This window comes from Hypanus sabinus, chromosome 5 (assembly GCF_030144855.1).
Source record: "Hypanus sabinus isolate sHypSab1 chromosome 5, sHypSab1.hap1, whole genome shotgun sequence".
Taxonomy (NCBI): Eukaryota; Metazoa; Chordata; class Chondrichthyes; order Myliobatiformes; family Dasyatidae; genus Hypanus; species Hypanus sabinus.
In genome coordinates, this window is record NC_082710.1 from 178,180,892 (window position 1) to 178,186,753 (window position 5,862).

Sequence of the window (5,862 nt, forward strand, 5' to 3'; positions counted from 1 at the left end):
CCAGTGGGAGAGCATTTTGGAGATAGCAATCATAATTCCATAGCAGTGGAGAGGGATAGGAACAGACAAGTTAGGGAAGTGTTTATTTGGAGTAAGGGAAAATATGAAGCTATCAGGCAGGAACTTGGAAACAAATTGGGAACAGATGTTCTCAGGGAAACGTACGGCAGAAATGTGGCAAATGTTCAAGGAATATTTGAGTGGCGTTCTGCATAGGTACATTCCAATCAGACAGGGAAAGGGTGACACGGTACAGGAACCATGGTGTACAAACCTCAATACCTGCTGCCTGGCCTGATGGGTTCCTTCAGCATTTTGTGTGTGTTGCTCTGTTTTCCGGAATCTTTTGTGGCTTCTGCCAGTTCAGTTTACTTGGTAAACTGCAGAGGGACCATCTCATTACACATTTAATCTCCCATCCATATCTCCTTTTTATCCTTTCAAATCTTTCCAAATTGAATTTATAAGATAGCATCTGTACTTATAAGAACTGCTATAAATTTAATTTCTGCTAAATTTGCAAAATAGATTCCTGAGATGCTGTGAATTTTGAAAAACTCCACTTCACACCTACATACGCAATCTCATTCTGCTTCATACTTCCAGGAATTTTCACCAACTATACAAATTGTCTGTACGGACTCGGCTCCTGTGTCAGTGTGTTGAAACACACCCCTATCAGTGTTTACACTGAAGCAAAGTTAACAAAAAAAAAATCCCTTAGACTGAATGGTGCAGAACCGTGAATTTCTTTAGATAGTGATGGGTTTGTGGTGAGTTACCATGGCAACATGTGCTTATTGTCTCTGCTGCCGTCCCCATCTCTGGGCCTAACCACTTCCACCAACTCCAGTGATGTCAGAATTCAGCAATAAACAGGATGTTTGATCACACTGATCCCTCCTCAATGTCCCAAGGGGATTAGTAACAGGAACCAGGAGCAGAAACCTTTCTCCCAGGGATTGAAATGTTTAATTAATTTAATGTAAAGGGACACACAAAAAAAGCATGGAGAAATTCAGCAGGCCAGGCAGCATCTATGGAATAAACAGTCGCCATTTCCCACCAAGACCCTTCACCCAGGTGGGAAAGGAAGGGGGTAGAAGTCAGAATAAGAAGGTGTTGGGGGAGAGAGGAGGTGATAGGTGAGCCCAGGTGAGCAGCATGGGGGTGGGTGGGGAAAAAGGGAGGATGATGATGTGAGAAACTGGGAGTTAGAGGGTGGAAGAAGTAAAGGGCTGAAGAAGAAGGAATTAACAGGTGAGGACAGTGGATTGCGTAAGAAAGGGAAGGAGGTGGGAAAGCAGATGGGTAGGACCTGAGGGCAGGGGAAGGGAAGAGAACAGGTGAGAGGGTAACCAGAATGGAGAATGGAAAAAGAAAGAAGAAGAGAGGTTATTAGATATGTGCAGAGACTAGCAAGATGTGGACCATGCACAGATGAAAGGGATTAGGTGTTACTGATTTAATTGGTTTGGCAGAACATAGCTGGCCAAAGACCTGTTCAAATGCTGTACTACTGTAAATCATAACTGATTGGCTCCTGTTTATTCAGTAAGATTGTCGAGTTTCTTGCCTGTGCACAGCTGCAATGAGAAGCCGCATAGCATTAGAGACACAGCATTCAATAAAAAACATACACACAATTTAACATTACAGCACAGTACAACACCGCCAGGTACACAACACACACAAGAGAACCATCTTAATTACTTACTACCCATTATGCCGCTGGCGTTTAGGGCAACATCGAAGGTTCTCCATCTCCGGTGGTGTACAGGGCTTCCTTCATCATGTCAGCAGCTTCCTCTTGGTTTTCACTACTGTCAGTCGTGCAGGTCCCAGGAATACCGTCGCACTCAAATGGAGAAGGATCCTTCCATAACCATTTTGTTTTACTGGTCAGGGTTGCTAGCCCTGAGCTGAACCCCGAACCTATAGGACCGGTGGACCACTTTTAGCCTGGCCTCTACACTTTTATCTCTTTGACTTGGGTGACCCTACCAAGTGACAAAGCATAAAGCCCTGACTCCAGCCACCATGGCTGTCTGGGTTATTGAGGAACACAAGCCTCCAAACCATGACAAGATTGCGGTCCTCTTGGAGGAAATGAATCATAACTTATATCAAAACACACAAGAAAAAAACACAATCAGAACAAAAACGTGTGAAGTCCATTATAGCACAAAGTGGTCCTAGTGTTCAAAGTAACTTTATTATCTTGTGGGCATGTTCAGTAAATCTGGAAGGGTCAAACCAATAGGATCCATAAATATGCACAAAATGCTGGATGAACTCAGCAGGCCAGGCAGCATCTATGGAAATGAGATCCATCAACGTCTCAGGCCGAAATTCTTCGGCACGTCTCAGCAAGTTGTTCTACTGGATCCTAAATGGGTCTAGAAGGATGAGGGCTGGAAGCCGATGAGCAGTGGTGTACCACAGGTATGGGTGCTGTGACTCATTTGGATGTGAAATTACAGTAGCAGATATGATCAGAGAGTTGACATATGAATCAAAAGAGTAAGTGTAGCCATCGGTTACAGGAAGATACAGGAAGATAAATGGGTAACGTGGGCAGACTGAAAGTAACTGCGATAAATATTAGCAAATTGGAGCAGGAGTCAGCCACTCAGCCCTTTGAGACTGTCCCATCCTTCAATATAACTGTGCCTGCTCTACCCTGAGCTCAGCTTCTCGGGGACAGGGAATGTGGTTTGGAAGGTGAAATGACTGGATGAATCAGAGCCTGGTATGGAAATACCAATGTCCAGGAACGGAGAGGTCTACGGAGAGTGGTGGGCCTAGTCTATCACAGGCGAGACCCTCCCCACCACTGAGTACATTTACAAGGAACATACCACAAGGAAGCAGCATCCATCATCAAGGGCCCCCACCATCCTGGCTATGCTCTCTTTTTGCTACTATACCGGGCAGAAGGAACAGGAGCCTTAGGTTCCAGATCAGTTATTACCCTAGAAACATCAGGATAACTTCACTCACTACTGTTCTGAAATTATTTTATGACCTTCAGACTCGCTTTCAAGGACTCTTCACAACTCATATTCTCAGTACTATTTTGTACAGATTGTCATTTCCTACACATTGGTTGTTTGTCAGTCTTTATTTATTTCTGTATAATCTATTGTATTTCAATTTTTCCTGCAAATGCTTGCAAGAAATTAATCTCAAAGTTGTATTTAGTAACATATACATTTGATTATAAATTTACTTTGAAGTTTGAACTTTGAACTTCGAAGGGTGACCTTATAAAGATGTATAAAATCACCAGGGACACCATTTGGGCAAACGCCACAGGGTTGGGGATCGAAAACCAGAGGGCATAGATTTAAGGTGAAAAGGGAAGGATTTAAAAGGGACCTGAGGCAACTTCCTGGCATATATGGAATGAGCTGAAAGGATACAGTTTAGGCAGATACAGCAACAGCATTTAACAGACATTTGGGCGAGGTAGATGGATAGGAAAGGTTCAGAGGGAGATGGCCATAAATGGGTAGACCCAGTGGGCGCTGTAGTTAGCATGGACAGATAGGGCTGAAGGGACTTTATCTGAGCTGTGTGATTCTATGAATCCATAATGTATCTTTTTTTCAGACTGTAGCTGCCCTTCCAGAGCAACTTCACTCACTAGTACTCTGAATTTCCCATGTGATCATTAACCTTCTAACCTTGAAAGAAAAAAAGGCTGTGCTCCACCCAATTACACCCATGTGACCAACTAACCTACTAACTTGTAGATGTTTGGTCAGTGGGAGGAAACCGATGGACCTGGAAGAAACCCTCATAGTTACGGGGAGAACGTACGAGCTCCTTACAGAGGCAGGAATTGACCCCAGGCTGCTGGTACTGTGATTCTAACCACTATGATCCCTCATCACCCTAGAATTAGAGAGAACAATTTTGCTTGTCTTCCATATCTTCTTAAACCACTGTTTTTTTGTCCCCCAGCAAAAAACTCTCGCACAATTCTGCATTGGAGTACAAGTGCTGAGCCTTGGGCTCAGACCTCCAGTGCAGGATTCACACTCACAACCTTCTGCTTCGGAGGCAAATGAGCTACCCACTGAACCGCAATGTGGACAGATGCAACTGTCTGTATGAGCACTTGAATGAATCCCCATGGCTACCTAGATTCCCATTCAGACTCGTTTATTCATCCACTGTAACGTCCAGTGAAATGTGTTGTTTGTGTTGACAAACAAGATAATCTACGGATGTGCTAGGGCAGCCTGCAAGTGTCACCACACATTCCACCACCAACATAACATGCCCACTGAACACATCAAACAACAAGAGAACAACAGCAAAACAAACCCCCTTTCCATCCAGGACATGCTGTCTTCTCACTGCTGCCATCAGGACCCTCAGGACCCACACACCCAGGCTCAGGAACAGTTACTACCCCTCAACCATCAGGCTGCTGAATCAGAGGGGATAACTTCACTCAACTTCACTCTCCTCATCACTGAACTGTTCACACAACCTATGGACTCACTTTCAAGGACTCGTCATCTTGTTCTCGATATTTATTGCTTATTTATTTATTATTGTGATCATTACACACACACACACACCACACTCCCCCCGCCCCCCCCCACCCCCATAATTCCAGTCTGCAACTGCAATCTTCAGCCTCCCGTCTCCAGGCTTCTACTAATAGGCTTCAACTTTCAATCAATCTTCGGTGAAGAACCCTGGAATAGCCAGTAACAGGACCCTGAACTCCAGTGGCTGCCCCTTGTTGTCTACTCTTGCTTCCAGTTGGTGTGGACATCCAGTCCCTGGATTGACCAGCCTGGGTCAGGCCATCATCCATGGATGTCTTTGTCACCCGTGCACATCACTGGCCTACAAGGGCAGAGCAGAGGCCTGGACTGTGGATCTCCTTTGTTCCCGTGTCCATATTGTTGGCCTTGAAATGCAAACGGAGGCTTGGACTTGTGATAGCCTTCGTCACCTGTCCATGTTGCTGGAATCTGAACATGGAGCACTGAGTGCAGAGCAGAGGCTTGACTTCTAACTCCTCCTCATGGACTAAGTTTGTGGAGGGGACCAGTGCAGATAAGTACTTGGTGTTCAGCATGGACATGATTGGCTGGAATGCCCCCATAGTATGAATGCACATCACCAGCTGCCCCAGTCTGTGCTCCAAGCTGGTGCTCAGCAGCACAGAAGGTACCATTGCATCCTCTGAGTCAGAACTTTGTGGTTTGGATTTTGGTTCCAAGAATACAGTCTGCAGTCTATAACAATCGAAAGAATGGTTCTTACTTTATGAAAAGGGAAAAAGTTATTTTGAGAACTTCATGGGTGCCTTTCAGGGGTTTCTGTACCATCTTTTTTAAATTCCACTGCCTCTTCTATTTCAGTTTGCATCTCTTCAGGAAAACCCTGAGTGTGGTGAGTCAGCCACTCCTTCAAGGCTGCAGGCTCAGATCTTCTCTGCAGGCAAGATCCAAAGTCAAAAATAAACATGCCGTTTGCAACCCCCCCCCCACCAACTCCAAACTGGTTCCCACAGGCAACAAGAGCAAAGACAACCTCGTATCTCCATGCACTTTTCTTCCTCTGCCCCCCATCCCCTTCAAGCTGTTCACAGTTCCGAAATCATTGTCAAGGCCTGGCTTTCGCCATCCTTCCACAACAGAGAGCTCTAAAGGTGTTTTGAAGGTATTTCTCCTCATGTCAATGCTGCACCTCTTGTGCTATTGGACAGTGACATTTACTTATTTAGTTAGTTGTTTAATTTATCTTTTATTTCATTAATTTAAATGAGAGATAGAACACAGTAACAGGCCCTTCCAGCTTAGTGTGCCCACCCTGCCCAATTACACTCGTGAG